General features: G+C 38.3%; 1 long non-coding RNA gene across 1 annotated transcript in view; it reads right to left on the bottom strand.

The window, feature by feature from the left end:
* Nucleotides 1-111: 111 nt before the first annotated feature.
* The window catches only part of LOC122791292, a 130,742-nt gene continuing 117,970 nt past the window's right edge, over nt 112-12,883 (bottom strand). The window contains exon 3 of the long non-coding RNA XR_006363126.1: nt 112-592. This is a non-coding gene — a long non-coding RNA (uncharacterized LOC122791292). The remainder of the gene's footprint in view (nt 593-12,883) is intronic.

Here is a 12,883-nt window from a genome sequence, read left to right as displayed (position 1 = left end):
CAGACAAATAAGGGATCCTTATGTATTCATAAAGAAGAAGTCTACAGAATTAAAACAGAGATTCTGGAATATTAAATAAAGATTAGTTACTGGATATGGTTTCACAACTAATTAATTTTTAACATGCGTTTTATTTAGTGAACATTTTATAATGCTGCATAATTATTAGGGATAATAGCTGTTCTGCCTTTATGAAGCAGGAATAACCATTGACTTAACTTTCATTCAATGCTACCCTCAATCCAGGAATTAAAGAAGTAGAAAGCCATGGCATGGGTGATGCAGAACTGCTGGGACTACGATGAGTTTGCGTTACACAAGAAAAGTACTATTGCTGCTAAGGATAGACAAAGGCACTTTGACAATAGTTGTCATCACAAAGGTAACAACAGCTGCTCTCAATAAAGGCACATATAAGTGAGTCCAGCTATAATTGTGCTTGGTCCATCACACACGGCCATGCATTTGTACGTTTGCACTTCATTTACTCTGGTTCTACAGGACTACATCGTAGTTCATCATAAACTGTTGTCAGAAGATGTCCTTTTCCTTTTTCCTGCTGTTGCGGCCTGGAATCCAGTTTTGGTATTCGCTAGAAGAGTGAGAGAGAGAGAGAGAGAGAGACAACTATTAATGCCTGCTATTGTCAACTAGAAAACATTGTTTCTTATTACTTAAATTCTGAGTCAGTCTTGAATTCCAAGTTAACATTAATACCATTTTATTTTATAAAATGTGTTATTACTATTTCTTTGATAAAATTTGCTTAAATGTTCTTTGTTTATAGCTGAATAACCAGGAATCAGTAATATCCCCACTATTCCTGAAGCAACCATTTACAGGGTAGGAAGAAATCTCTCTTAATTTGCTCATAATAATGTTATGGAATTAATGGCAGTTCCAATGAATATAAAACCAGGATCCATAAATATGTATGATGTTCTTGTCATTTAATGAACCTTCAGCTTTTCATCTGAACGAATAAATAATAAATGTAAGCACCGAAAATTATGATTTTGCTTAATATACTGACTCTAAAATGTATATTTCTTGTAAAGCATAGAAACTCAAATTAAAGTTGTTTTTTTTTCACCATTTGTGACACCATCAAAAAAAAAAAAAAAAAAAACTGCCAATTATTAGCGGACCGGAGTTTCGCTGTGGCGACCCCTACCCAGGAAAAAACAAAAGACCGACAGACACTGGAGTTGTCAGTTGCCTAGAGACCGGGCATGTACATATTCCATAGGTGTCTGAGAGCTTTTCTCTAATACAGAGTTTTGGAGCTTTTCTCCCCAGGCCTGCACTGAAAATGGGCTCCTACCCACTCAGACTTTCCTGGTAATCAAATGTCTATAAATAAATAATAATAAAGGTGGGATATAGAATACAATATGTACTTTTTTGTCAGCAGAAAAAGTCACGTGGTCTGCTGGTCTGGTTGGTTGTTGCCATAGCTCTGTGCATCTTGTTTTCCTCTCATTTCTTCTCATTACACCACATATACCATGCTGTCTAATATACACCACATATACCATGATGTCTGATATACACCACATATACCATACTGTTTGATATACACCACATATACCATGCTGCCTAATATACACCACATATACCATGTTGCCTAATAAACACCACATATACCATGCTGCCTAATATACACCACATATACCATGCTGCCTAATATACATCACGTACATCATGCTGCCTAATATACACCACATATACCATGCTGTCTAATATACACCATATATGCCATGCTACCTAATATACACAGCATGCACCTTGCTGCTAATATACACCACATATACCATGCTGTCTAATATACACCACATACACCATGCTATCTACTATACACCACATATACCATGCTGCCTAATATAAACCACATATACCATGCTGTCTAATATACGTCACATATACCATGCTGTCTAATATACACCACAAATACCATGCTGTCTAATATACACCACATATACCATACTGTCTAATATACACTACATATACAATGCTGCCTAAGATACACCACATATACCATGCTGCCTAATATACATCACATACATCATGCTGCCTAATATACACCACATATACCATGCTGCGTAATATACAGCACATATACCATGCCGTCTAATATACACCATATATGCCATGCTAACTAATATACACCGCATACACCTTGCTGTCTAATATAGACCACATATACCATGCTGTCTAATATACACCACATACACCATGCTGTCTAATAGACGCCACATATACCATGCTGCCTAATATACATCACATGCGGCATGTTGCCTAATATACACCACATATACCATGCTGCCTAACGTAAACCACATATGCCATGCTGTCTAATATACACCACATATACCTTGCTGCCTAATATACACCACATATACCATGCTGCCTAAAATACATCACATACGGCAGGTAGCCTAATATACACCACATATACCATGCTGCCGAACATAAACCACAAATGCCATGCTGTCTAATATACACCACATGTACCATGCTGCCTAATATACACTGCATACATCATGCTGTCTAATATACACCACATATACCATGCTGTCTAACATACACTACATACACCATGCTGTCTAATATACACCACATATACCATGCTGCCTAATAGCACATATACCATGCTGTCTAATATACACCATATATGCAATGCTGCCTAATATACACCGCATACACCTTACTGTCTAATATACACCACATATACCATGCTGTCTAATATACACCACAAATACCATGCTATCTAATATACACCACATATACCATACTGTCTAATATGCACCACATATACAATGCGGCCTAATATACACCACATACATCATGCTGTCTAATATACACCACATATACCATGCTGCCTAATATACAGCACATATACCATGCTGTCTAATATACACCATAGATGCCATGCTGCCTAATATACACCGCATCCACCGTGCTGTCCAATATACACCACATATACCACACTGTCTGGTATACACAACATACACCATGCTGTCTAATATACACCACATATACCATGCTGTCTAATATATACCACAAATACCATGCTGTCTAATATACACCACATATACCATACTGTCTAATATACACCACATATACAGTGCTGCCTAATATGCACCACATATACCTTGCTGCCTAATACACACCACATATACCATGCTGCCTAATATATACCACATATACTATGCTGGCTAATATTCACCACATATACCATGCTGTCTGATAAACACCACATATACCATACTGCCTAATACACACCACATATGCCATGCAGTCTAATAAATATACACCATATATACCATGCTGCCTAATATACACCACATATACCTTGCTGCCTAATATACACCACATATACCATGCTGCCTAATATACATCACATACGGCATGTTGCCTAATATACACCACATATACCATGCTGCCTAACATAAACCACATATACCATGCTGTCTAATATACGTCACATATACCATGCTGTCTAATATACACCACAAATACCATGCTGTCTAATATACACCACATATACCATACTGTCTAATATACAAAACATATACAATGCTGCCTAATATACACCACATATACCATGCTGCCTAATATACATCACATACATCATGCTGCCTAATATACACCACATATACCATGCTGCCTAATATACAGCACATATACCATGCTGTCTAATATACACCATATATGCCATGCTACCTAATATACACCGCATACACCTTGCTGTCTCATATAGACCACATATACCATGCTGTCTAATATACAACACATACACCATGCTGTCTAATATATGCCACATATACCATGCTGCCTAATATACATCACATATGGCATGTTGCCTAATATACACCACATATACCATGCTGCCTAACATAAAACACATATGCCATGCTGTCTAATATACACCACATATACCTTGCTGCCTAATATACACGACATATACCATGCTGCCTAAAATACATCACATACGGCAGGTTGCCTAATATACACCACATATACCATCCTGCCGAACATAAACCACATATGCCATGCTGTCTAATATACACCACATGTACCATGCTGCCTAATATACACTGCATACATCATGCTGTCTAATATACACCACATATACCATGCTGTCTAACATACACTACATACACCATGCTGTCTAATATACACCACATATACCATGCTGCCTAATATCAGCACATATACCATGCTGTCTAATATACACCATATATGCAATGCTGCCTAATATACACCGCATACACCTTACTGTCTAATATACACCACATATACCATGCTGTCTAATATACACCACAAATACCATGCTATCTAATATACACCACATATACCATACTGTCTAATATGCACCACATATACAATGCTGCCTAATATACACCACATACATCATGCTGTCTAATATACACCACAAATACCATGCTGCCTAATATACAGCACATATACCATGCTGTCTAATACACACCATAGATGCCATGCTGCCTAATATACACCGCATCCACCGTGCTGTCCAATATACACCACATATACCACGCTGTCTGGCATACACAACATACACCATGCTGTCTAATATACACCACATATACCATGCTGTCTAATATATACCACAAATACCATGCTGTCTAATATACACCACATATACCATACTGTCTAATATACACCACATATACAATGCTGCCTAATATGCACCACATATACCATGCTGCCTAATACACAACACATATACCATGCTGCCTAATATATACCACATATACTATGCTGCCTAATATTCACCACATATACCATGCTGTCTGATAAACACCACATATACCATACTGCCTAATACACACCACATATGCCATGCAGTCTAATAAATATACACCACATATACCATGCTGCCTAATATACACCACATATACCTTGCTGCCTAATAAACACCACATATACCATGCTGCCTAATATACATCACATACGGCATGTTGCCTAATATACACCACATATACCATGCTGCCTAACATAAACCACATATGCCATGCTGTCTAATATGCACTACATATACCTTGCTGCCTAATATACACCACATATACCATGCTGCCTAATATAAATCACATACGGCATGTTGCCTAATATACACCACATATACCATGCTGCCTAACATAAACCACATATGCCATGCTGTCTAATATACACCACATGTACCATGCTGCCTAATATACACCACATACACCATGCTGTCTAATATACATCACATATACCATGTTGTCTAATATACACTACATACACCATGCTGTCTAATATACACTACATATACCATGCTGCCTAATATACAGCACATACACCATGCTGTCTAATATACACCATATATGCCATGCTGCCTAATATACACTGCATACACCTTACTGTCTAATATACACCACATATACCATGCTGTCTAATATACACCACATATACAATGCTGCCTAATATACACCACATATACCATGCTGCCTAATATACACCACTTATACCATGCTGTCTAATATACATCACATACATCATGCTGCTTAATATACACCACATATACCATGCAGCCTAATATACAGCACATATACCATGCTGTCTAATATACACCATATATGCCATGCTGCCTAATATACACCGCATACACCTTGCTGTCTAATATACACCACATATACCATGCTGCCTAATATAAACCACATATACCATGCTGTCTAATATACATCACATATACCATGCTGTCTAATATACACCACAAATACCATGCTGTCTAATATACACCATATATACCATACTGACTAATATACACTACATATACAATGCTGCCTAATATACACCACATATAAAATGCTGCCTAATATACATCATATACATCATGCTGCCTAATATACACCACATACATCATGCTGCCTAATATACACCACATATACCATGCTGCCTAATATACAGCACATATACCATGCTGTCTAATATACACCATATATGCCATGCTACCTAATATACACCGCATACACCTTGCTCTCTAATATAGACCACATATACCTAGCTGTCTAATATACACCACATACACCATGCTGTCTAATACACGCCACATATACCATGCGGCCTAATATAAACCACATATACCATGCTGTCTAATATACACCACATATACCATGCTATCTACTATACACCACATATACCATGCTGCCTAATATAAACCACATATACCATGCTGTCTAATATACGTCACATATACCATGCTGTCTAATATACACCACAAATACCATGCTGTCTAATATACACCACATATACCATACTGTCTAATATACACTACATATACAATGCTGCCTAATATACACCACATATACCATGTTGCCTAACATACATCACATACATCATGCTGCCTAATATACACCACATATATCATGCTGTCTAATATACGTCACATATACCATGCTGTCTAATATACACCACAAATACCATGCTGTCTAATATACACCACATATACCATACTGTCTAATATACACTACATATACAATGCTGCCTAATATACACCACATATACCATGTTGCCTAACATACATCACATACATCATGCTGCCTAATATACACCACATATACCATGCTGCCTAATATACAGCACATATACCATGCTGTCTAATATACACCATATATGCCATACTACCTAATATACACCACATACACCTTGCTGTCTAATATAGACCACATATACCATGCTGTCTAATATACACCACATACACCATGCTGTCTGATATACGCCACATATACCATGCTACCTAATATAAACCACATATACCATGCTGTCTAATACACACCACATACACCATGCTGTCTAATATACACCACATACACCATGCTGTCTAATATACGTCACATATACCATGCTGTCTAATATACACCACAAATACCATGCTGTCTAATATACACCACATATACCATACTGTCTAATATACACTACATATACAATGCTGCCTAATATACACCACATATACCATGTTGCCTAACATACATCACATACATCATGCTGCCTAATATACACCACATATACCATGCTGCCTAATATACAGCACATATACCATGCTGTCTAATATACACCATATATGCCATACTACCTAATATACACCGCATACACCTTGCTGTCTAATATAGACCACATATACCATGCTGTCTAATATACACCACATACACCATGGTGTCTAATATACGCCACATATACCATGCTACCTAATATAAACCACATATACCATGCTGTCTAATAAACACCACATATACCATGCTGTCTAATATACATCACATACATCATGCTGCCTAATATACACCACATATACCAAGCTGCCTAATATACAGCACATATACCATGCTGTCTAATATATGCCATGCTACCTAATATACACTGCCTACACCTTGCTGTCTAATATAGACCACGTATACCATGCTGTCTAATATACACCACATATACCATGCTGTCTAATATACGCCACATATACCATGCTGCCTAATATAAACCACATATACCATGCTGTCTAATATACACCAGATATACCATGCTGCCTAATATACACCACATATACCATGCAGTCTAATAAATATACACCACATATACCATGCTGCCTAATATACACTGCATACACCTTGCTGTCTAATATGCACCACATATACCATGCTGTCCAATATACACCACATACACCATGCTGTCTAATATACACCACATATACCATGCTGCCTAATATAAACCACATATACCATTCTGTCTAATATACATCACATATACCATGCTGTCTAATATACACCACAAATACCATGATTCTAATATACACCACATATACCATACTGTCTAATATACACCGCATACACCTTGCTGTCTAATATAGACCACATATACCATGCTGTCTAATATACACCACATACACCATGCTGTCTAATATATGCCACATATACCATGCTGCCTAATATAAACCACATATACCATGCTGTCTAATATACACCACATATACCATGCTGTCTAATATACACCACATATACCATACTGTCTGATATGCACCACATATACCATGCTGCCTAATATACACCACATATACCATGTTGTCTAATAAACACCACATATACCATACTGCCTAATACACACCACATATACCATGCTATCTAATAAATATACACCACATATACCATGCTGCCTAATATACAGCGCATACACCTTGCTGTCTAATATACACCACATATACCATGCTGCCTAATATAAACCACATATACCATGCTGTCTAATATACGTCACATATACCATGCTGTCTAATATACACCACAAATACCATGCTGTCTAATATACACCACATATACCATACTGTCTAATATACACTACATATACAATGCTGCCTAATATACACCACATATACCATGCTGCCTAATATACATCACATACATCATGCTGCCTAATATACACCACATATACCATGCTGGCTAATATACAGCACATATACCATGCTGTCTAATATACACCATATATGCCATGCTACCTGATATACACCACATGCACCTTGCTGTCTAATATAGACCACATATACCATGCTGTCTAATATACACCACATACACCATGCTGTCTAATATATGCCACATATACCATGCTGCCTAATATAAACCACATATACCATGCTGTCTAATATACACCACATATGCCATGCTGTCTAATATACAACACATATACCATACTGTCTGATATGCACCACATATACCATGCTGCTTAATATACACCACATATACCATGTTGTCTAATAAACACCACATATACCATGCAGTCTAATAAATATACACCACATATACCATGCTGCCTAATATACACCACATATACCTTGCTGCCTAATATACATCACATACGGCATGTTGCCTAATATACACCACATATACCATGCTGCCTAACATAAACCACATATGCCATGCTGTCTAATATACACCACATATACCTTGCTGCCTAATATACACCACATATACCATGCTGCCTAATATACATCACATACGACATGTTGCCTAATATACAACACATACACCATGCTGCCGAACATAAACCACATATGCCATGCTGTCTAATATGGATCCCTATCACAACACCGACATGCCACAAAGCCGACACCCAAAACACCGACACCAAAAGACTGACAACACACAATACCGACAACGCACAAAACCGAACATCATAACACCGACACCCAAAACACCGACACACAAAACGTAAACTACACATTACGCACAACTATACATGCACTAACCTTAACCCAAACCCTAACCCTAAGGTCCGACACAACCGCACACTTACCCTACCCGCACCCTAACCCTAACTCACTTAACCCACCCTTAAACATATTGTCCGTCACTATCGCACACTCACCCTACCCGCACCCTAACCCTAACTCACTTAACCCACCCCTAAACCTACATTCCGTCACTATCACACACGTACCCTACCTGCACCCTAACCCTAACTCACTTAAACCACTCTTAAACATATAGTCCATCACTATCGCACACTCACCCTACCCGCACCCTAACCCTAACTCACTTAACCCGCCCCTAAAACTACAGTCCCTCACTATCCCACACTTACCTGTCCGCTCCCTAACACTAAATCCCTCACTCTATCGCACACTTACTGAGTCACGCTCACACCTTCCCATGTCGGTGTTTCATCCATCGGGATCTCACCTTGTCGGTCATCTGCATCATCGGTCTTCTCGTCTCCTTCTTTAGTGTGTCGGCCTTCTGGTGTGTCGGTGTACTGAATGGGACCCGTCTAATATACACCACATGTACCATGCTGCCTAATATACACCGCATACACCATGCTGTCTAATATACACCACATATACCATGCTGTCTAATATACACTACATACACCATGCTGTCTAATATACACCACATATACCATGCTGCCTAATATACAGCACATATACCATGCTGTCTAATATACACCATATACGCCATGCTGCCTAATATACACCGCCCACACCTTACTGTCTAATATACACCACAAATACCATGCTGTCTAATATACACCACATATACCATACTGTCTAATATGCACCACATATACAATGCTGCCTACTATACACCACATATACCATGCTGCCTAATACACACCACATATACCATGCTGCCTAATATACAGCACATATACCATGCTGCCTAATATACATCACATACATCATGCTGCCTAATATACACCACATATACCATGCTGCCTAATATACACCACATATACCATGCTGTCTAATATACACCATAGATGCCATGCTGCCTAATATACACAGCATCCACCGCGCTGTCCAATATACACCACATATACCACGCTGTCTGGTATACACCACATATACCATGCTGCCTAATACACACCACATATACCATGCTGCCTAATATACAGCACATATACCATGCTGCCTAATATACATCACATACATCATGCTGCCTAATATACACCACATATACCATGCTGCCTAATATACACCACATATACCATGCTGTCTAATATACACCATAGATGCCATGCTGCCTAATATACACAGCATCCACCGCGCTGTCCAATATACACCACATATACCACGCTGTCTGGTATACACCACATACACCATGCTGTCTAATATACACCACATATACCATGCTGTCTAATACATACCACAAATACCATGCTGTCTAATATACACCACATATACCATACTGTCTAATATACACCACATATACAATGCTGCCTAATATGCACCACATATGCCATGCTGCCTAATACACACCACATATACCATGCTGCCTAATATATACCACATATACTATGCTATCTAATATTCACCACATCTACCATGCTGTCTGATAAACACCACATATACCATACTGCCTAATACACACCACATATGCCATGCAGTCTAATAAAAATACACCACATATACCATGCTGCCTAATATACACCACATATACCATGCTGCCTAATATACACCACATATACCATGCTGCCTAATATACATCACATACGGCATGTTGCCTAATATACACCACATATACCATGCTGCCTAACATAAACCACATATGCCATGCTGTCTAATATACACTACATATACCTTGCTGCCTAATATACACTACATATACCATGCTGCCTAATATACATCACATGCGGCATGTTGCCTAATATACACCATATACACCATGCTGCCTAACATAAACCACATATGCCGTGCTGTCTAATATACACCACATGTACCATGCTGCCTAATATACACTGCATACACCATACTGTCTAATATACACCACATATAACATGCTGTCTAATATACACCACATACGCCATGCTGTCTAATATACACTACATATACCATGCTGCCTAATATACAGCACATATACCATGCTGTCTAATATACACCATATGTGCTACGCTGCCTAATATACACTGCATACAACTTACTGTCTAATATACACCACATATACCATGCTGTCTAATATACACCACAAATACCATGCTGTCTAAAATACAGCACATATACCATGCTGCCTAATATACAGCACATATACCATGCTGTCTAATATACACTATAGATGCCATGCTGTCTAATATACACTGCATACACCTTGCTGTCCAATATACACCACATATACCATGCTGCCTAATACACACCACATATACCATGCTGCCTAATGTATACCACATGTACTATGCTGCCTAATATTCACCACATACACCATGCTGTCTAATATACACAACATACACTTCACCTTTTCCTGCACAAAGGAGAGCAGAAGGCTATGCTGTCCCAAGCTTTCTGGGCCTAGCATTGAAAATGATTGCCTTCTTCCATGTATGAAGGAGAGCTGTAGCAGAGCATGGTTTAGTTTACTTCTTCAGAAACATTTCCCCTTTGGCTATTCCCCTGCTACCTGAGGGGCTTTTGATGACATTTCCACTCAACATGCCCCTCTTTGGCTGCTTCTTATTGGTGGACCCCAACTAGATATATGTCTTGCTGTTGATAGAAGCCAATCTTTGTCCCAGACTTTGTGCATGTAGAATAAAACTGCTGTTCTCCTTTCTGTAAAGAAGTTAGAAATAATACACAACCAACTGTTTGTCACATCAGATTATAATAACATACAATAATAATGTAAATGTTCTACAATGGTCACACAGAGATAAATTGCTCCTTTTTAGCACTATATATTTAGTTTATTCAAGTTTCCAGTCTTTTTTTAATTCAAAGATCAGAAGGTCAGTTGTGAAATCATAATATAGAAATTGAAAGACAATATTATTGCAGGGCATCAGCATGTGTTATGATTCTCTAATTCACTTCTTATAGTCCCTCTTACTATATAGGATTCATAAACATTCATTCAGTGCACAGCCCAACCCTCTTACTGTATAGGATTCATAAACATTCATTCAGTGCACAGCCCGACCCTCTTACTGTATAGGATTCATAAACAGTCATTCAGTGCACAGCCCAACCCTCTTACTGTATAGGATTCATAAACAGTCATTCAGTGCACAGCCTGACCCTCTTACTGTATAGGATTCATAAACATTCATTCAGTGCACAGCCCAACCCTCTTACTGTATAGGATTCATAAACATTCATTCAGTGCACAGCCCAACCCTCTTACTGTATAGGATTCATAAACATTCATTCAGTGCACAGCCCGACCCTCTTATTGTATAGGATTCATAAACATTCATTCAGTGCACAGCCCGACCCTCTTACTGTATAGGATTCATAAACATTCATTCAGTGCACAGCCCGACCCTCTTACTGTATAGGATTCATAAACATTCATTCAGTGCACAGCCCGACCCTCTTACTGTATAGGATTCATAAACAGTCATTCAGTGCACAGCCCGACCCTCTTACTGTATACGA

Source organism: Protopterus annectens, chromosome 17.part0 (genome assembly GCF_019279795.1).
Source record: "Protopterus annectens isolate FY-2018-M chromosome 17.part0, PAN1.0, whole genome shotgun sequence".
In the NCBI taxonomy this organism is placed as follows: Eukaryota; Metazoa; Chordata; order Ceratodontiformes; family Protopteridae; genus Protopterus; species Protopterus annectens.
Note: the sequence above shows the minus strand (reverse complement) of the source record. Positions and strands in the feature narration are given on the sequence as shown.